General features: G+C 37.4%; 7 protein-coding genes and 1 pseudogene across 8 annotated transcripts in view; all 8 read right to left on the bottom strand.

The window, feature by feature from the left end:
* The window catches only part of LOC124393520, a 243501-nt gene that overhangs the window by 127744 nt on the left and 93004 nt on the right, over window positions 1–22753 (bottom strand).
* The window catches only part of LOC124393334, a 99392-nt pseudogene that overhangs the window by 23161 nt on the left and 53478 nt on the right, over window positions 1–22753 (bottom strand).
* LOC124393332 (protocadherin gamma-A12-like) overlaps window positions 1–22753 on the bottom strand; it is a 94346-nt gene that overhangs the window by 23161 nt on the left and 48432 nt on the right. The window lies entirely within an intron of this gene.
* Window positions 1–22753, bottom strand: part of LOC124393330 (protocadherin beta-16-like) — an 88085-nt gene that overhangs the window by 23161 nt on the left and 42171 nt on the right. The gene's annotated exons all lie outside the window — the stretch shown is intronic.
* The window catches only part of LOC124393337 (protocadherin gamma-A12-like), a 78119-nt gene that overhangs the window by 23161 nt on the left and 32205 nt on the right, over window positions 1–22753 (bottom strand). The gene's annotated exons all lie outside the window — the stretch shown is intronic.
* LOC124393331 (putative protocadherin beta-18) overlaps window positions 1–22753 on the bottom strand; it is a 69385-nt gene that overhangs the window by 23161 nt on the left and 23471 nt on the right. The window lies entirely within an intron of this gene.
* LOC124393329 (protocadherin beta-16-like) overlaps window positions 1–22753 on the bottom strand; it is a 64851-nt gene that overhangs the window by 23161 nt on the left and 18937 nt on the right. The gene's annotated exons all lie outside the window — the stretch shown is intronic.
* LOC124393336 (protocadherin gamma-A3-like) overlaps window positions 1–22753 on the bottom strand; it is a 56603-nt gene that overhangs the window by 23161 nt on the left and 10689 nt on the right. The window lies entirely within an intron of this gene.

The raw sequence follows: 22753 nt of genomic DNA on the forward strand, positions 1-22753 counted from the left end.
TCACATAAAAGTTTGATTTAAGAATTTGATAATTTTAGTATGCTTTTGCAATTTTCTGAATTCTTTTTAAAAATCAAGAGCATGTGAAATATCTTTACAGCCAGTAAACAATGCTAATATTACCAAATCAGATTATTGTGCAAACAGACAGTATAAGGACAAAAAATGATGTCCTGCACACCAATTAAAACTAAATATCAAGACCCACCTATGATACAATAGAGAACAAATATGTTTGTTTTACTAGTATTTAATAATAAATTACCACACACATACTTCATATTTCATACTAATTCATGAACACAACAGTCCACACAAGAGTTGTGTAAAAGCAGGGAAGAAACAGGATTGGAAATAAAGTGACCAGGATGGTGTAACCATATTTGACAAGCAAGCAAAACAACAAGACATAGTGTGAAGAATTATAGAATGTGAAATGGTCAAATTTTACACAACCTCTTCTTCTTCTTCATTTGGCTGCTCCCATTAGGGTTCGCCACAGTGGATCATTCATTTCCATACTACTCTGTCCTCTACATCTGTTTCATTTAAACCAACTAACTTCCCTCACCACATACATAAACCTTCTTCTTCCTCTTTTCATTCCTCCTGGTGGCTCCATCCTCAGCATTCTCCTACCGATGCACTATGTCCCTCCTCTGCACATGTCCAAACCATCTCAATCGGGTCTCTCTCAATTTGTCCCCAAAATGTCCTACATGTGCAATTCATCTAATAAGATCATTTCTAATCCTGTCCATCCTTAATGAAAATCCCAATTAAAATATCTCCACACCTTCAGCTTTCTTCAACCAATCTACCCCATGTCCCTTTCTCTGTACATGGCCAAACCATTTCAATCGTCCCTCGCCTTTTCAAAAAAATTACCCAAATGCGCAGTACCTCTAATTAACTAACTTCTAATCATGTCCATCCTCGTCACTTACAATGAAATTCTCAGCATCTCCAATGCTGCCACCTCCAGCTCCACCTCCTGTCTTTTTTACAACGCCACTGTCTCTAAACCATACACCATAGCAGGTCTCACCACAGTCCTATAAACTTTCCCTTTAACTCTTGCAGAAACTCTTCTATTACAAATCACTGCTGCACTCTTCTCCAACCACTCAACCCTTCCTACACTCTTTTCATCACTTCACTAGTACACTCTCCATTACTTTTCTCTGTTGACACCAGGAACCTAAAATCCTTCATGTTCTCCACCTCTGCTTTCTGCAACCACACCACTCTACTGCCCTCCCTCTCATTCACACACATGTACTGTCTTACTCTTACTAACTTTCATTCCCCCTCTCTCCAGTGCGTACCTCCATCTGTCCAGGCTGTTCTCAACCTGCTCCCTACTCTCACCACAAATCAAAATATTATATGCAAACATCATTGTCCACATAGTCAAATTTTACACCACATAAAGTTTAAAAATGGTTCATGAAAATGATTATACTTATTTAGATTATTAAGCAGGAGCAAAAATTCTTACCTCATTTTCCTCTCCTGTGTTAAGGGTAATCAAATTTGAAGCTAAAGTCTCATTTTGAACTTTCTTTATAGTCCCACCAGCAGTTAGCATGGTGTCATTGTAAGACGTGATGAACTTGAAGTCGCTAGTGCGTGATCCTGTAGATAGATACGTGTCATAATTGTAAGAACTGCGGAGAGTTCCAGCTCCCTCCACTTCTGCATAGTTAGGAGGGAGATATGCACTGGGAATGGCCACTGCTCCATCAAACAACAGTCTGGGTTTTCTTCTGTGGCAAAACCTCACAGCCAGGATCAGAATAATGAAAGTCAGAAAGAAGGTGGAGACAGCAACCAGTGCAATTATTAAATAAAAAGTCAATTTGGAATTGGTCTCTGTATAAGATATTTCTTTAAGTTCTGGAACTTCAGCAAGATTATCAGAAATAAGTAAATATACAGAACACGTAGCAGAAAGAGGAGGTTGTCCATTGTCTTTCACTGAGATAACAAGGCTCTGTTTCATGTTGTCTGATTCAGTAATGTCCCTCTGAGCCTTGATCTCTCCACTATGGAGACCAATAGTGAAAAGTCCTGGATCAGTAGATTTCAGAATCTGATATGACAACCACGCATTCTGTCCAGAGTCAGCATCCACAGCGATCACTTTGGAGAGCAGAGAGCCAGAGAGGGCAGTTTTAGGGACCATCTCAGTCATAAATGACTTTCCATCTGAAGCAGGGTATAATATCTGTGGAGCATTATCATTCTCATCTGATATGAACACACTCACTGTTACATTGCTGCTGAGTGGAGGAGACCCATTGTCTCTGGCTACAACATGCACTTTAAAGTCTCTGAACTTTTCATAGTCAAATGATCTCACAGAGTGGATCACTCCAGTATCTGAGTTAATGGACAAATATGAGGACACTGGAACACTATTTATCTCACTGGGCACCAGAGAATACAGTACTGTACCATTCTGCCTCCAGTCTGGATCTCTTGCAGTAACAACACTAACAGTGGTTCCTGGTTTATTATTTTCCATAACATATGCAGTGTAGGATTGCTGCTCAAAAACAGGAGGATTGTCATTGATGTCTGATACAGATAGATGAACAGTCATCATTGAGGATAAAGGTGGAGAGCCTCCATCAGTAGCAATAAGAGTTATATTATAATTTTCTTCCATCTCTCGATCGAGCATGCTTGTCGTTACCAGGGAAAAATAATTTTTGATAGAAGGATTTAATTTAAAAGGAACATTTCCCTGAATTGAACAATGGACCTGTTGATTATCTCCTGAATCTTTATCCTTAACATTTATAATGGCCACCTCAGTGCCTACAATAACATTCTCAGGTAGAGGACTATTTAGGGATTTAAGTATAATTTTAGGAGCATTGTCATTAACATCACTAATATCTACAATAACAGTGGCAGAAGATGCCAAACCAAACCCATCTTTAGCCTGAACTCCAATTTCATAATATTTTTCCTCCTCATAGTCGATATCTCCAGCTACTTTAATTTGTCCAGTGAGTTTTTCAATAGTAAATAATTGTGCTGCTTTATCCGGAATGTGACTGAATTCATACGTCACTGCGCCATTTGCTCCTTCATCTGCATCCTCTGCGTTCACAGTAACGACTTCTGTTCCTATTGGTGCGTTTTCAGCTAAAACCACTTTATATACAGACTGTGTGAATACCGGAATATTATCATTAGCATCAAGCACAGCAATGTGTATAACAGCAGTCCCTGATCTCTGAGGAATCCCGCCATCCACTGCGGTAAGAATCAAGTCAATATTTTTCTGTTGTTCGCGATCCAGCTCTTTATCCAGCACAAGTTCTGCGTATTTCCGTCCGTTTTTATTTTCTTTAACAGACAAAACAAAATGGTTGTTCTTTTCTAGCGAATAGTCTTTCACTCCGTTTTGTCCGATATCAGAATCGTGAGCTTCATCCAAACGGAAGTGCTGCCCTTTATCAGCGTACTCGTGGATTTCCAGATTTATGCGTTCATTAAGAAATTTTGGCGCGTTGTCATTTATATCCTGAATATTGAGAGAAACTCGATGTAGCTCGAGCGGATTTTCTAAGACGAGCTCAAAATTCAAGATGCAGTTTACTCTCGAACCACAAAGCTTTTCCCGGTCTATTGTCTCTGAAACGACCAATTCTCCGGTGTTCAAATGAATATCAACATACCGCTTGCTGCTATCCTCTGTTTCAACTCGGGCCTTCCGTGTATTTAATTTGAATGCATCCATTCCGAGATCCTTTGCCATATTTCCGATTACATGGCGATGTTTTGTTTCCTCTTCTACCGTGTAGCTCAAATCTCCACAGACGGTGCTCTGGTTGAATAAGAGAGCTGATAACATTCCGAATACTACACAGGAAAGGACTCTGTTTTTCATACAATCGAAGCTTGTTGACATCATCACGACTTTATAATATTATAAAGGTGGTCAGAAAAAAGATATGCGATGTCGGGGTGTGTTTTCAAAAAGAAATACTGTTATATCCAGCTGCAATGGTCTTTGCTGCTAGACCGACTTGTGATTACATATTTAAAAGATGGGCGGTGTGGGTGTTTACTGTTTTCTGCAGGTGAACAGCGACCCTCAGAGTATTTTTTTAATCATTACAGTTTAACTGAGCCGACTCTTATGAGCTGTCATCCGCTTTTCAAAATACGCATCAAAAATGAGTATTATTGCAAACTGCAGCATATTATGATGACTCAGAAAGAACAAACGCACCGCCCACGATCCAAATAATCGGTTCAAGAAATATCTTGAAAATGGATGTTAATCTTTATATTAACATCCATTTTATTATAAATTAATATTTTCAGTAAACTGAAGATTGTTATGAATGTTATGTACTTCAACACTTCTTTAGTACACAGTTTAAAGTATAAATGGAGCAATTGCAATGATATGCAAATTGGCATGTGCAAATAGAATGGCCAATAAATTATAGATAGCACTCTTGTTGCAGAGAGTTGTATTAAAAATCATGTTGGGTGGGTATCTGTTATGAAAACATTCAAAGAAACACAAGGATATACATTGTGCATGTAAATGTAAATGCAAATGCACAATGTGGGATGTGCAGTTATTATCTTCTGCAAAATGATACAACCGAAGAAAGGCAGAAAATTTAAAAATCCGTGGCACATAATGCCATGTATTAAGAAATGCATTGAACTAAAAATAATAAATCTTTAAAAACACGAAGGAATATGGACATGCAAACAGTAGGTACAAGACCTCAACAAGATCTAAGTAAAAGTATATTTTCTTGTAATCAAACTTGCAGATAAAGTCTCAGTTTGAACCTTCCTCAGAGTTTCTCTATTAGTAGGCATGTTGTCATTGTAAGACATTGTCATTGTAAGAATGGAGAAAGAGTGTTCGTGTATTTTTTATAAGAATAAGGGAGATGTGCAGACCTTCAGTAACTACAGGGGAATAAAGTTGATCAGTCAACATGAAGTTATGGGAAAGAGAAGCCAGGCTGAGAGGAGATCTGACCATCTGTGAGCAACAGTATGGTTTCATGCCGAGCAAGAGCACTACGGACACAATATTTGCTTTAAGAATGTTGATCGAGAAGTATCGAGAAGGTCAGACAGAGTTGCATTGTGTGTTGGTGGATCTAGAGAAAGCGGTTTGACAGGGTGCCGAGAGAGGAGTTATGGTATTGTATGAGGATGTCAGGTGTGTCAGAGAAGTATGTGAGGGTGGTGCAGGACATGTGTGAGGACAGTTTGACAGCAGTAAAATGTGCAGTAGGAACGACAGACTGGTTCAAGGTGGAGGTTGGACTGCATCAAGGATCGGCTCTGAGCCTTTTCCTGTTTGCAGTGATGAATGACAGGTTGATGAACGAGATCAAACAGGAGTCTTCATGGACTATGATGTTCGTGGATCATATTGTGATTTGTGGTAAAAGTAGCGAGCAGGTTAAGAAGAGCCTGGAAAGGTGATTGTATGCACTGTAGATAGGAGGAATGAAATACAGTATTAGTAAGACAGAGTACATGTGTGTGAATGAGAGGGAGGGCAATGAAGTAGTGTGGTTGCAGGGAGAAGAGGTGGTGAAGTACCTGGGGTCAACTGTGCAAAGTTGAAAGAGTGTGTTAGAGAAATGAAGAAAAGAGTGCAGGCAGGGTGGAGTGGGTGGAGAATAGTGATAGCAAGAGTGATTTGTGATAGAAGAATATCTGCAAGAGTGAAAGGGAAAGTTTATAGGACTGTGGGGAGACCTGCTATGTTGTATGGTTTAGAGACAGTGGCGTTTTAAAAAAGACAGGAGGTGGAGCTGGAGGTGGCAGCATTGAAGAAGCTGAGAATTTCATTGGGAGTGATGAGGATGGACAGGATTAGAAATTAGTTCATTAGAGGGATTGTGCATTTAGGTAATTTCATTGACAAGGCGAGGGAGGCTAGATTGAGATGGTTTGGCCATGTACGGAGAAGGTACATAGGGTAGATTGGTAGAATAATTTTAAGGATGGAGCTACCAGGCAGGTGGAAAAGAGGAAGGCCAAGGAGGATGTTTATGGATGTGGTGAAGAAAGACATGCAGGTAGTTGGTTTAAAGAGACAGATGTAGAGGACAGGGTGGTATAGAGACAGATGATCTGCTGTGGCGACCCCTAACAGGAGCAGCAGAAAGAAGAAAAAGAAGAAATTTTGCCATATTGTCATTCATATTTTGAGTATTCAGTAAAATGCATAATATAGCTCATAAATCAGCATGCAATTTATTCTTGGGCCACAAAGCTTTTCCTGGTCTATTGTTTTTGAAACAATTGATTCTCTAGTATAAGATGACAGGATTGAAAAGATTCTGAATCCCATATTTAAAAAATATTCAGCCAGAGAATTATAGATAATGTTGTCTTTACTTAAAAATGTTTAAATATATTTAAAATCAATTAGCATAAGATAATTATTAGACTTAATTCTATGTAGCTGTGGTTATGGTTGAGGTTGATGTCTGTGGCTGGATTTGTAAGTGCTTGGTTTAGGAGTTTGTTCAAATGATGGTCTACAGCAACACTTTGAACATTTTGGTTTATTGCAAGTAAAAACTAATCAGCAAATTTCTGCAACAATGATAGCATGTACCATAGAGGCATAGATCACTTTTTAAACACCACAATGAATCGGGAAATAATTAACTTAATTCATAACAGTTTCTAAAAGTTCCAATGGTAGAGGAATTCTGTCCACCAGATAAAGCTAAAATCTCATGTGGTTTTATATCTGTTTCAGTTTTCTCAATATATAGTGTTTATTAATAGAGAAGGAACTGCAGTACTCGTTGAGTTTTTCTCTGATTGCTGGAATCTGACAGAATGGAACAAAAACAAGTGCACATTTTTTAACTTTAGAGCAAATTATATAAGATGCACTTTAGAAGTAGAATGCCGAAAAAAAAACAGAACTTTAGCAAATTCTAAAATTAATTTTTATTTACGGTGCTGGACTGTGTGACTTTCCTAAATGACGAACAACATCAGATGCTACAAGAATCTCAGCACCATGGACAGCCATCAGTGGGCAAGGTTTGTGCTAAATTGTTTTTGATAAGTTGACATATAAAAATATGTGATTTAATGAATAAGAATGAATACACCTAGTAATCATTAGATGCAAGAATAAACATGATAAAAAATATTTTTCTATAAATTCAGTAAGACACAATGCAGTGAAAAAAAGCAAAATTATGGAATTCAAATTCACAAAAGTTTGATTTAAGAATTTGATGATTTTAGTATGCTTCTGCAATTTTCTGAAATATAAAAAAAAATCAAGAGCATGTGAAATATCTTTACAGCCAGTAAACAATGCTAATATCACCAAATCAGATTATTGCGCAAACAGACAGTATAAGGACAACACTTTTTTTTGTATGATGTCCTGCACACCCATTTAAACTAAATATCAAGACCCACTTATGATACAATAAAGGACAAATATGTTTGTTTTACTAGCATTTAATAATAAATTACCACACACATACTTCATATTTCATACTAATTCATAAACACAACAGTCCACACAGGAGTTGTGTAAAAGCAGGGAATAAACAGGGTTGGACATAGTGACCAGGATGGTGTAACCATATTTGACAAGCAAGCGAGACCACAAGACATAGTGTGAAGAATTATAGAATGTGAAATGGTCAAATTTTACACAACCTCTTCTTCTTCTTCTTCATTTGGCTGCTCCCATTAGGGTTCGCCACAGCGGATCATTCATTTCCATACTAGTCTGTCCTCTACATCTGCCTCTTTTAAACCAACTACCTGCATGTATTCCCTCACCACATCTATAAACCTCCTTGTTTTTCCTCTTTTCATTCCTTCAGGTGGCTCCATCCTCAGCATTCTTCTACCGATGCACTCCATGTCCCTACTCTGCACATGTCGAAACCATCTCAATCGGGTCTCTCTCACTTTGTCCCCAAAACGTCCTACATGCACAATCACTCTAATAAGATCATTTTTAATCCTGTCCATCCTCAATGAAAATCCTAATTAAAATATCTCCACACCTTCAGCTTTCTTCAACCAATCTACCCCATGTCCCTTTCTCTGTACATGGCCAAACCATTTCAATCGTCCCTCGCCTTGTCAAAAAAATTACCCAAATGTTCAGTCCCTCTAATGAATTAACTTCTAATCATGTCCATCCTCGTCACTTACAATGAAATTCTCAGCATCTCCAATGCTGCCACCTCCAGCTCCACCTCCTGTCTTTTTTACAATGCCACTGTCTCTAAACCATACACCATAGCAGGTCTCACCACAGTCCTATAAACTTTCCTTTAACTCTTGCAGAAACTCTTCTATTACAAATCACTGCTGCCACTCTTCTCTAACCACTCAACCCTTCCTACACTCTTTTTGTCACTTCTCTAGTACACTCTCCATTACTTTTCATTGTTGACACCAGGAACCTAAAATCCTTCACGTTCTCCACCTCTGCTTTCTGCAACCACACCACTCTACTGCCCTCCCTCTCATTCACACACATGTACTGTCTTACTCCTACTAACTTTCATTCACCCTCTCTCTAGTGCGTACCTCCACCTGTCCAGGCTGTTCTCAACCTGCTCCCTACTCTCACCACAAATCAAAATATTATATGCAAACATCATTGTCCACATAGTCAAATTTTACACCACATAAAGTTTAAAAATGGTTCATGAAAATGATTAGACTTATTTAGATAATTTAGCAGGAGCAAAAATTCTTACCTCATTTTCCTCTCCTGTGTTAAGGGTAATCAAATTTGAAGCTAAAGTCTCATTTTGAACTTTCTTTATAGTCCCACCAGCAGTTAGCATGGTGTCATTGTAAGACGTGATGAACTTGAAGTCGCTAGTGCGTGATCCTGTAGATAGATACGTGTCATAATTGTAAGAACTGCGGAGAGTTCCAGCTCCCTCCACTTCTGCATAGTTGGGAGGAAGATATGCACTGGGAATGGCCACTGCTCCATCAAACAACAATCTTGGTTTTCTCCTGTGGCAAAACCTCACAGCCAGAATCAGAATAATGAAAGTCAGAAAGAAGGTGGAGACAGCAACCAGTGCAATGATTAAATAAAAAGTCAATTTGGAATTGGTCTCTGTATAAGATATTTCTTTCAGTTCTGGAACTTCAGCAAGATTATCAGAAATAAGTAAATATACAGAACACGTAGCAGAAAGAGGAGGTTGTCCATTGTCTTTCACTGAGATAACAAGGCTCTGTTTCATGTTGTCTGATTCAGTAATGTCCCTCTGAGCCCTGATCTCTCCACTATGGAGGCCAATAGTAAAAAGTCCTGGATCAGTAGATTTCAGAATCTGATATGACAACCACGCATTCTGTCCAGAGTCAGCATCCACAGCGATCACTTTGGAGAGCAGAGCCAGAGAGGCAGTTTTAGGGACCATCTCAGTCATAAAGACTTTCCATCTGAAGCAGGGTATAATATCTGTGGAGCATTATCATTCTCATCTGATATGAACACACTCACTGTTACATTGCTGCTGAGTGGAGGAGACCCATTGTCTCTGGCTACAACATGCACTTTAAAGTCTCTGAACTTTTCATAGTCAAATGATCTCACAGCATGGATCACTCCAGTATCTGAGTTAATGGACAAATATGAGGACACTGGAACACTATTTATCTCACTGGGCACCAGAGAATACAGTACTGTACCGTTCTGCCTCCAGTCTGGATCTCTTGCAGTAACAACACTAACAGTGGTTCCTGGTTTATTATTTTCCATAACATATGCAGTGTAGGATTGCTGCTCAAAAACAGGAGGATTGTCATTAATGTCTGATACAGATAGATGAACAGTCATCATTGAGGATAAAGGTGGAGAGCCTCCATCAGTAGCAATAAGAGTTATATTATAATTTTCTTCCATCTCTCGATCGAGCATGCTTGTCGTTACCAGGGAAAAATAATTTTTGATAGAAGGATTTAATTTAAAAGGAACATTTCCCTGAATTGAACAATGGACCTGTTGATTATCTCCTGAATCTTTATCCTTAACATTTATAATGGCCACCTCAGTGCCTACAATAACATTCTCAGGTAGAGGACTATTTAGGGATTTAAGTATAATTTTAGGAGCATTGTCATTGACATCACTAATATCTACAATAACAGTGGCAGAAGATGCCAAACCAGACCCATCTTTAGCCTGAACTCCAATTTCATAATATTTTTCCTCCTCATAGTCGATATCTCCAGCTACTTTAATTTGTCCAGTGAGTTTTTCAATAGTAAATAATTGTGCTGCTTTATCCGGAATGTGACTGAATTCATACGTCACTGCGCCATTTGCTCCTTCATCTGCATCCTCTGCGTTCACAGTAACGACTTCTGTTCCTATTGGTGCGTTTTCAGCTAAAACCACTTTATATACAGACTGTGTGAATACCGGAATATTATCATTAGCATCAAGCACAGTGATGTGTATAACAGCAGTCCCTGATCTCTGAGGAATCCCGCCATCCACTGCGGTAAGAATCAAGTCAATGTTTTTCTGTTGTTCGCGATCCAGCTCTTTATCCAGCACAAGTTCTGCGTATTTCCGTCCTTTTTTATTTTCCTTAACAGACAAAACAAAATGGTTGTTCTTTTCTAGCGAATAGTCTTTCACTCCGTTTTGTCCGATATCAGAATCGTGAGCTTCATCCAAACGGAAGTGCTGCCCTTTATCAGCGGACTCGTGGATTTCCAGATTTATGCGTTCATTAAGAAATTTTGGCGCGTTGTCATTTATATCCTGAATATTGAGAGAAACTCGATGTAGCTCGAGCGGATTTTCTAAGACGAGCTCAAAATTCAAGATGCAGTTTACTCTCGAACCACAAAGCTTTTCCCGGTCTATTGTCTCTGAAACGACCAATTCTCCGGTGTTCAAATTAATATCAACATACCGCTTGCTGCTATCCTCTGTTTCAACTCGGGCCTTCCGTGTTTTTAATTTGAATGCATCCATTCCGAGATCCTTTGCCATATTTCCGATTACATGGCGATGTTTTGTTTCCTCTTCTACCGTGTAGCTCAAATCTCCACAGACGGTGCTCTGGTTGAATAAAGAGCTGATAACATTCCGAATACTACACAGGAAAGGACTCTGTTTTTCATACAATCTAAGCTTGTTGACATCATCATGACTTTAAAAACTGTCGCAAATTCCGTGGTCAGAAAAAGATATTCAATGTCTGGGTGTGTGTTCAATACGAAAGACTGTTATATCTCGCTGCAATGGTCTTTGCTGCTAGACCGTGTCGGGTTTTCTATGTTTCCTGCAGGTGAAGAGCGACACCTTGAGTATTTTTCAATCATTACAGTTTAACTGAACCGACTGTCATGAGCTGCGAGCAGTTTTCCAACATGCTGTACAGTACGTCTCAAAAATAAGTATCAGTGGTAAACTGCACTTTTCATCTGATGACTTTGAAAGATCAAAGTCACAGCCCACAACATGCACAGTTTGTAGAAATGCATAAATAAATAAAATTCAGTGAATCATTATAAGGACTAAAGAATATGGAAATGCAAACACTAGTTCCAGAACCTCAATGAGATATGTTAGAGTATATTTTCTTACGAATACAATAAAGGGGGTGAACATATGTGTAATCAAACTTGCAGCTACAGTCTTGTCTTGAACGTTTTTCAGAGTTTCCCTATTAGTAAGTTTGGTTTTCTAAGAATGATGAACTTGAAGTCACTGGTGCATATTTGTCTATTTAGATGTGTCATAATTGTAAGAACTGTGGAGAGATTCAGCTCACTCCACTTCTGCATAGTTGAGCATTGGACATGGTGATTGGTCCATAAAACAACAGTCTTGGTTTTCTCCTGTGGCAAAACCTCACATCCAGGTTCCGAATAATAAATGTCGGAAAGAATGTGGAGAGAAAAACCAGTGCGATGAGTAAATTGTTCTTCTCATAAATTACATTACATCTTTAAGTTCAAAAATTAAATATATACTGAGCAGGTAGCAGAAAAACAGTTTATTACATTACATTATACTTATATAGCGCTTTTCTGCAGCACTCAAAGCGCTTGAAAGGGGGGATTCTCCTCAACCACCACCAATGTGCAGCATCCACCTGTATATAAACCCTGTGTTTATATACAGGCTGTGTGAACACTAGACCATTATCATTAGTATCTATCACAGTGATGAGTATAAAGCAGTCCCTGATCTCTGAGGAATCCCACCATCTAATCTGGCAACAATCAAGTCAATATCTTTTTGTTGTCTATATTCCAGCTCTATATCCAGCACAAGCTCTGCATATGTCTATTCTTTTTTATTTTCTTTCACAAAAACAAAACGTTCATTCTTGGTTTTAACCAATGTCTAGTTGTGAACTTTACTCAAATGGAAGCGCTGCTCTTTATTTGGCGAGTTGTCATTAATATCCTGAATATTCAGAGAAATGCGATATACACTAAATGGACAAAATTATTGGGACACATTATCTTTCCTGCCATATAAGGGGTTTTTTTTAAACTGTTAACACAAAGCTGGAGGCACACAAATGTATAGGATTTCTTTTAATGTGGTATAACAAAATCTTGCATTCACTTGATCCTGTTCCATCATGGCAATTCCCCTGTTCAAAATGCAAGCTCCACAAAGACATGGTTTATATGTTTCAGAGATGAAGATCTTGAGTGATCTGCTAAAGAGCTCTGATCTCAACCCTAGTGAACACTTTTGAGATGAATGTAAACACTGACTGCACCCCAGGCCTCCTCATTTGACCTACAACATTACCTGACTTTACACCCTTGTGGCGGATTAATACAAATGTTCAGAAGCACACTACACAATCCAGTGAAATGCAATGCATAAAAAAGCACATACCATGCTTACAACCCTGTGTCCGCAAACATTTGGCAATATAGTGCAGCTCTAGCAGATTTTCTATGATGAGCTCATGAAACAGGATGCAATTTATTCTCAAGCCACAAAGTTTTCCCATTTCAACTTAGGCATTGCATGCTTTTAATTTTGCAGCATCTATTCTGACGTCCTATGCTATATTTCCAATCACATACTGAACTTTCATTTTTTTTATATTGTGTAGCTTAGTCTCCATGATTACAATAAGAATGAAAATGAAATTGCAATGAGACTAGAAGATGACAGGATTGAAAACATGCTGAATCCCATATTTGAAAAGCAAAAAAGTCTCACTCACGTAATTCAGGTGATTATTAATTTTCCTTTGTAGATATTTTTCAAAAATTAATTAGCATAATGGATGTATTAAATTTCATTTTATTCATTAGTTTGTTAGAGTGATGGTATACAGAGTTTGCTCTGAGTATTTTATTTTATTGCAAGTAAAAACTAATCAGCAAATTACTTTACCAATAAGCACATGTAGGATAGAGATATAGATATTTATTAAACCCCTGAACAAGGCTGGAAAATCATTCGGCTAAAATAGCTTAATTTATTACAGCTAAAAACTGTTGTGGTTTTATTTCTGTTTCATTTTTTTGTCGAAAAACATTAACTACTGTGAATAACATAGTGGTAATAAACAGAGAAATACCTGCAGTACTTGCTGAGTTTTTTCTGACTGCTGGAGTCTGACAGGAGTTGAGGAATGGTACAAAACCAATAAATGCACAGTTTTTGTAAACCTTAAAACATATTGTGTAAAATTCACTGTAGAAGTAGAATGTCCAATTTATAAAACTGATGTTTGACCAAATTCTAAAAGTGATTATTTTTTAATGTGCTGCACTGTTTGACTTTCCTACTGTAAACAACAAGAGACATAGGAACAAATTTCAGCACCATGGAGAGCCACCAGTTAGCCATGCTTGTGTAAAACTGTTTTCAATGAGTGGAAACTTAGCTGATATGCATGGTTTACATAATAGGAAAGAATCCATCTGGTAATCATTAAAGACAAGAATAATCAAAAGCGCCATAAAATACATGTAAAGCTATTTCTTTACAAATACTGTTTTTTTTTCCCCTTTTGATAAATTCACTACAACACACAACAAAAAAATCCATATTAACTATTAAAAGAAAAAAAAAAGCATTTATGAATAGTGGACTTTATAATCACACAAAAGTTGAGCACAATAAATATCAATTTGATTTGCAATGCTTAGAATTTAACTATCTTTGTATGGTTTTGCACTTTAAACCCTTGTAAACAATGCTATTATTACCGATTCCATAACTTTGTCATTAATCTGTTTGGAGAGAGACAAATTTGTCTGTTTTACTAAGCTTTAATAACAACCTACAGCCAACAAACAACGACAATACTAATTTATACATACAGCAGTCCACACAAGGTTGTGTACAAGCATGAAATGCATGTTGGGCATTAAGTGACCAGCAAGGTGTACCCTTGTTTGACAAGCAAGCAAGAAACCAAGGCATAGAGTGAAGAATAAAGGAATGTAAAGTGGTCATATTTTACATCACAGAATTTTTTATGGTCAATGATATTGAATAAACTTATTTAAAATTTTTACAAGGAGCAAGATCCCATCCAACCAGTTATAGGTACTTAATTATATGAAGACAAAGCCATAAGAGGCAGACAATGCTAAATTTCTAAATGAAAAAAAAGAAAAATGTAATATAAAAATAAATTCTAGACAATATTTTATATAAAGCAGGAACATCCCAATGTATTTTATAATTGAAAAGAGGAAATAAAAAATCTTACCTCTTCTCCCTCTCCTGTGTTAAGGGTAATCAAATTTGCAGCTAAAGTCTCATTTTGAACTTTCCTCAAAGTTCCACCAGCAGTAAGTGTGGTGTCATTGTAAGATGTGATGAACTTGAAGTCACTGGTCCGTGACCCTGTACTTAGATATGTGTCATAATTGTAAGAACTGCAGAGAGTTCCAGCTCCCTCCACTTCTGCATAGTTGGGAGGGAGATATGCACTGGGAATGGCCACTGCTCCATCAAACAACAGTCTGGGTTTTCTCCTGTGGCAAAACCTCACAGCCAGAATCAGAATAATGAAAGTCAGGAAAAAGGTGGAGATGGAAACCAGTGCAATAATTAAATAAAAAGTCAATTTGGAATTGCTCTCCTCATAAGTCATGTCTTTAAGTTCTGGAACTTCAGCAAGATTATCAGAAATAAGTAAATATACAGAACAAGTAGCAGAGAGAGGTGGTTGTCCATTATCTTTCACTGAGATAACAAGATTCTGTTTCATGCTGTCAGATTCAGTAATGTCCCTCTGAGCCCTGATCTCTCCACTATGGAGCCCAATAATGAAAAGTCCTGGATCAGTAGACTTGACAATCTGATATGACAGCCACGCATTCTGTCCAGAGTCAGCATCCACAGCGATCACTTTGGAGAGAAGAGATCCAGATATAGCAGATTTAGGGACCATTTCAGTCATTATAGACTTTCCCTCTGCAGCAGGGTATAATATCTGTGGAGCATTATCATTCTCATCTGATATGAACACACTCACAGTCACATTGCTGCTGAGTGGAGGAGAACCATTGTCTCTGGCTACAATCTGGACTTTGAAGTCTCTAAACTTTTCATAGTCAAATGATCTCACAGAATGGATCACTCCAGTATCTGAGTTAATGGATACAAATGAGGAAACTGGAAAACCATTTATCTCACTAGGCACCAGGGAATACAGTACTGTACCATTCTGTCTCCAGTCTGGGTCTGTTGCAGTAACAGCAGTAACAGAAGTTCTTTCTTTACTATTTTCCTTTACATATGCAGTGTATGACTGCTGCTCAAATACAGGAGGATTGTCATTGATATCTGATACAGAAAGATGAATGGTTATAGATGATGATAAAGGTGGAGAGCCTCCATCAGTTGCAGTAATTGTTATGTTGTAATCTGTTTCTTTCTCTCGATCAAGCATGCTTGTTGTTACTAATGAAAAATAGTTTTTAATAGATGGATTTAATTTAAAAGGAACATTTTTCTGAATAAAGCAATTTACATGACGATTATCTCCTGAATCTTTGTCTTGTACATTAATAATTGCCACCTCAGTGCCTGCTGCAGAGTTCTCAGGCACTGGGTTGTGTAATGATTTAAGAATAATTCGAGGTTCATTGTCATTGACATCAATGATGTCTATAATAATTTTAGCAGATGATACAAGACCAGGACCATCTTTGGCCAGTACTCTCATTTCATGATTTTTTTCATCTTCATAATCGATGTTCCCACTCACTGTGATCTGTCCACTTATTTTGTCAAGAGCAAATAATCTTGCCGAACTATCTGATAAACGGCTGAGCTCATAAGTGACGTCACCGTTGGATCCTTCATCATCATCAGTCGCCGTGACTGTAATCACCTCCGTGCCTACAGGCGCGTTTTCAACTAGACTCACTCTGTACACAGGTTCACTAAACACGGGAATATTGTCATTGGCATCCAGAACAGTAACATGTATAACAGCTGTCCCTGATTTCGGTGGATTTCCGCCATCAAATGCGGTAAGAATTAAATTAATATCATTCTGCTTTTCGCGATCGAGCTCTTTCTCCAGGACCAAAATAGCGGATTTTCCTCCCTCCGCGTTCTCATTCACTGTTAAAATAAAATGTTCATTTGCTTCAAGAGAATATCCCTGAACTGCGTTACGTCCTATGTCCAAGTCGTGAGCTTCTTCCAAAGGGAAACGCTCGCCCTTATCAGCCGACTCTCTAATTTCAAAACTGATCCGTTCGTTGGAAAAAAAGGGAGAGTTATCGTTTACATCCTCTATCTGCAATGAAATGCGATGCACTTCAAGTGGATTTTCCAACACAAGCTCGTAATTTAGAATGCAAGAAATTCTCGACCCACAAAGTCTCTCTCGGTCTATTGTTTCCGCCACGACCAAATTTCCGCTACTCAGATTAATGTCGCAGTAGCGTTTCGCGCTGTCGTCCGTCTCCACCCGAGCTTTACGAGTAGATAAACGTTTAGCATCAAGTCCAAGATCCTTTGCTAAATGTCCAATAACGTACTGACGCTTCGTTTCCTCCGGAACCGTGTAGCTCAAATCTCCATGGACAGGGTGAAGAAAAATAAAATAAATCCGAGAACAAAGACAATCGAGAATAATCCGACCTTCCTGTCCATTCTGGCAACATGTAAATGTGCAGAATGTGTTATAAATGTAATTGCTTTTGTTTGTTCGACAATCTACTTGAAATTTGCCCAAGCTAAATGCAGCAGCGTTTGTGGATGTCAGGAGTATACTGAAATGACACGTAATGGGTGGAGAGTCATTGCAATTTCCTCCGTAGGTGAACAGCGACGCTTAGAGTATTTTTGGTGTAATACAGTGTTGTATTCTCCTATATTTTTTACAAACCTAAATAGTGCATACATAAACAAATTAATAAATACATGGGAAGAACCTACGTTTGTATATAATTTCAAGATACATTTTTTTATATAAAAATTAGTTACCCTTGCTAATTCGCAATTAACCATTTAGAATTGAATGTTTTAGTAATAAAACTATTTAAATAATATAGTTAACTGACCCTTTTTTTATTTATTTATAGGCATTAGCTAATAATTTAGCTTATAGGTCAATATGTGAATATATTCATTTGTCAATAACTAACTAAGGAAAATAATAATAATCACAATTGTATTATTTTATAATAATAATAATAATAATAATAATAATAATAATAAATAATAATAATGTATTATTATTTTATTATTATTATTATTATTATTATTGTTATTATTATTGTTATTAAAGTCCTTACACAACTCACCTGTAATAAAAATAAAAAACACTGTTAAGGGACGTCACAATCGAGATATTTTACTGAAATTATAATTATACCTCATTCATATGACTAGAAGCTAAATGAGAAGCTGATTAATTTACTTTTGCTTGTTTTTCTTTTTACGTTACAACTTTCCACAGCAATATCTTTAAATAAACGTCATTAAATATAGTTATATAATATAAATCATATGATAAGCTAAATTTTGATTTAAAGATTTAAGTAGATAGTAAAAGCTCATTTATTAAACATGACCTCTACAATTCACACTTTGCAGACATTGTAAGGATCTATATGTGATAATCATATTATGAAAGCAAAATAAATAAGTGACATTAGGCAAGAATGGCTGCTGCAGTTTCATCAACGTAAAGAAAGAAACCAATGCAAAAATCAACAGGTAAAAAAAAGAAAATCTAAATTTGGAATGAATCCTAAGACAAAGGGAACAAGCACAGTTTTCTTACCTCATTTTCCTCTCCTGCATTGTTAAGTGTAATCAAACTTGCAGCAAAATTCTCATTTTGAACCTTTTTCAGAGTTCCACTAGAAGTAAGTGTGGTGTCATTATAAGATGTGATGAACTTGAAGTCACTGGTGCGTGATCCTGTAGTTAGATATGTGTCATAATTATAAGAACTGCAGAGAGTTCCAGCTCCCTCCACTTCTGCATAGTTGGGAGGGAGATATGCACTGGGAATGGCCACTGCTCCATCAAACAACAGTCTGGGTTTTCTTCTGTGGCAAAACCTCACAGCCAGGATCATAATAATGAAAGTCAGGAAGAAGGTGGAAACAGAAACCAGTGCAATTATTAAATAAAAAGTCAATTTGGAATTGTTCTCCTCATAAGTCATGTCTTTAAGGTCTGGGACTTCAGCAAGATTATCAGAAATAAGTAAATATACAGAACAGGTAGCAGAGAGAGGAGGTTGTCCATTATCTTTCACCAAGATGACAAGGTTCTGTTTCATGCTGTCAGATTCAGTAATGTCCCTCTGAGCCCTGATTTCTCCACTATGGAGACCAATAGTGAAAAGTCCTGGATCAGTAGACTTAACAATCTGATAGGACAGCCACGCATTCTGTCCAGAGTCAGCATCCACAGAAATAACTTTGGAGAGCAGAGATCCAGAAAGAGCAGATTTTGGAACCATCTCAGTCATTAAAGACTTTCCCTCTGTAGCAGGGTATAATATCTGTGGAGCATTATCATTCTCATCTGATATGAACACACTCACAGTCACATTGCTGCTGAGTGGAGGAGAACCATTGTCTCTGGCTACAATCTGGACTTTGAAGTCTCTGAACTTTTCATAGTCAAATGACCTTACAGCATGGATCACTCCAGTATCTGAGTTAATGGACAAATATGAGGACACAGGAAAACTGTTTATCTCACTGGGCACCAGAGAATACAGAACTGTACCATTCTGCCTCCAGTCTGGGTCTGTGGCAGTAACAGAAGTAACAGAGTTTCCTGGTTTGTTATTTTCGATTACATTTGCAGTGTAGGATTGCTGCTCAAAAACAGGAGGATTGTCATTGATATCTGATAAAGTTATATGGATGATCATGTATGAGGATAGAGGCGGAGAGCCTCCATCACTAGCAATGATTGTTATGTTATAATATTCTTTCATCTCTCGATCGAGTATGCTTGTCGTTGCCAGTGAAAAATAATTTTTGATCGATGGATTTAATTGGAAAGGAACATTTCCCTGAATTGCACAACGTATCTTTCGATTATCTCCTGAATCTTTATCCTGAACATTTATAATAGCCACCTCAGTGCCTACAATAACATTCTCAGGTAGAGGACTATTTAGAGATTTCAGAACAATTTTAGGAGCATTGTCATTGACATCAGTAATATCTATAATGACTTTCGAAGTTGATGCTAAACCAGATCCATCTTTAGCCTGGACTCCAATTTCATAATATTTTTCCTCCTCATAGTCGATATCTCCAGCCACATTAATTTGTCCACTAAATTCGTGAATAGTAAATAATTGTGCTGCGTTATGAGCAATGTGACTGAATTCATATGTTACTGCGCCATTTGCTCCTTCATCTGCATCTTCTGCGCTCACAGTAACGACTTCTGTTCCTATTGGTGCGTTTTCAGATAAGACCACTTTATATACAGACTGTGTGAACACTGGAATATTATCATTAGCATCAAGCACAGTGATGTGTATAACAGCAGTCCCTGATCTCTGAGGAATCCCGCCATCCACTGCGGTAAGAATTAAGTCAATATTTTTCTGTTGTTCGCGATCCAGCTCTTTATCCAGCACAAGTTCTGCGTATTTCCGTCCGTTTTCATTTTCTTTCACAGACAAAACAAAATGGTTGTTCTTTTCTAGCGAATAGTCTTGCACTCCGTTTTGTCCGATGTCATAGTCGTGAGCTTCATCCAAACGGAAGCGCTGCCCTTTAACAGTGGACTCGTGGATTTCAAAGCTAATTCTCTTCTTAATAAACATTGGCGCGTTGTCATTTATATCCTGGATGTGCAGAGAAATGCGATGTAGCTCGAGCGGGTTTTCTAAGACGAGCTCATAATTCAGGATGCAATTCATTCTTGAGCCACAGAGCTTTTCCCGGTCTATTGTCTCTGCAACGACCAATTCTCCGGTATTAAGATTAATATCAACATACCGCTTACTGCTATCCTCCGTTTCAACTCGGGCCTTCCGTGTTTTTAAATCTGCAGCATCTATTCCGAAATCCTTTGCCGCGTTTCCAATCACATACTGTGCCTTCGTTTCTTCTGGTACTGTGTAGCTCAAGTCTCCTTTGACCGCAATAAAAATGGACAGGAGTGCAATGAATAAAGAAGACCACGGTGCTGAAAGCGTCCTGAAATCCATATTTGAAAAGCTAAAAGTCTTTATTCGAATAATTCCATAACGTAATATCAACACATATTTTCAACCGTTTCTTTAGAAATAGCAGAGAGTATAAAAACCAGCTGGACTACAACAAGAGATCTTCCTGTTAATAACGAACGCAGATGTTCAGTCATGGTTTTGTAGCACCTGCAATTGATGGTCAACAGCGACGCTTTGAGCATTTAGTTTTTACTGCAAGTATGAATTTTGGATCGTCATAATCCACACAGCAAAAATAGTGTTTAAAAGGTACATCCTTTTTTTTTTGTTTGTTTTTTTTGTTTGTTTTTTTTTGCATGGAGCATGAATTAACGACGCAGTGTTGTCTATGGTGTACTAGTGCTGTCCACATTGACGGTGCTGAATCTCACAACTGCTCACTTAGGAGTAGCTCTACCCTCGTGCCCTATTTAGTAAAATATTGTTATACAAATGCCATTGCATCTTAGAAGATTTTTTCTATTTGATTTCATAAGGATTAATGACTAAACAAAATGTGAATAGGATTCATCTGAAGTGGTTAAGTTAACACTGGCCAAAAAGAATTAAAATAAACAACTACAAACAAAATAAAATTAAAAAATTAAAAAACATTTCGAAAGTAGATTTGTTTGTGGGATACATTTAATTAATTAATTAATTTATTTTGCTATTTAGACTGTTTTTCATTGAATTCTAGAAAATGATGCATGACAGTGCAATATATAACATGCCTCCTTATATTGAAAATCATGCTGAGCTCACTGTTTTGTCCTATAAGTTCTACTGTTAAAAATATGTTCTGGTTACAAGTAGAAAATTAGGCACCTGTTAATCACAAAAACAGCAAAGAACACATTTCTACAATAATTCGGAATATCTTCCTGTCTCATACTTTATGTTAAGTACTGTAATTTTAGGGTTGTGGAGCCAATCAAAATCTGAATTTGTGACATGCCAGTAAAAGTGAAGTTATAATAAGGTCATTATTAGATTTACCAGGGGAAAGAATTATGAATCAATGCAAACTAAGAAAAGACATCATAGAGATTCAACAAAATATTTTCAGATTCAGTATTTCATTATCATCATAGCAGGTTCATACGTATATATTATTATGCATATTCCACAAGAGAAACATTATTTTCTTATTTCTGCCAATATGTTTAAGAGGAGTAACACCTAAAATGTGAAAAATAAAATGTATCCCCATGTAACAAAATGTGGAAAAGAATATGTTGCACAGGGCAACATTATGATTGCTCATGAATGGACCAGTGGATACTGTATTACTTTAAATATGCAGCCAAGTGTCACAGTCCATGTCTGCAAGCACAATAGTAAACCCAAAATTTCAAAGACCAAAGTGAGCTGGTCAACATGACCTTTTCCTCTTGATTTCAGAAAAAATGCAAATGACCAGTGAACTACAATAAAGAGGATGCAAAATAGTATTGGACTATACCTGTAACAGTTAAGACCAGCCTATAACTCAAAAAGAGATGCAATACTTAAGAGCACATGTAAGCAACGGTGAAGGTTTCATGTTTTGCAAAGCTAGTAAAGAAATTCATTTGTTGTCTTCAGGACTGAATATTTTCAGCTGTATGACTGAAAAATGCTAGCCATTAGGATAGCACAAGCCAATGCACTCTTAGTGTCGGTTGCAAGCCCAGATAAATGGGAATAAAAATTTTTAGCAGTGCCCATTCACCACAAGTTGGTTCTGAGATTTCGGAGAAAGAAAATTTCTGGAGTCAGTTAAATGGTGGAGAGTGAGCCTAAGAAAGAAAGAATGGTAAATGGGGCAGATTTTAATGAGCATGTTGATGAAGGGAACAAGGTGAATACATATTTTAAAAAGAAGAAGGAGCTAGATGGTGGTGAAGAGGTGCTGCAGAAGTGATAAGGGAGATAGGAAGGTATAGGAAGGTATTGGTGTGACATCTGCTGAGGAAAAGGTGTATGATGAGCTGTATAAGAAGTTGGACACTAAGGAAGAAGAAAAGTGTTTATAGCAATTGGCTAGGCAGAGGGACTAAGCTGTAAAGGAT

This window comes from Silurus meridionalis, chromosome 11 (genome assembly GCF_014805685.1).
Source record: "Silurus meridionalis isolate SWU-2019-XX chromosome 11, ASM1480568v1, whole genome shotgun sequence".
In the NCBI taxonomy this organism is placed as follows: Eukaryota; Metazoa; Chordata; class Actinopteri; order Siluriformes; family Siluridae; genus Silurus; species Silurus meridionalis.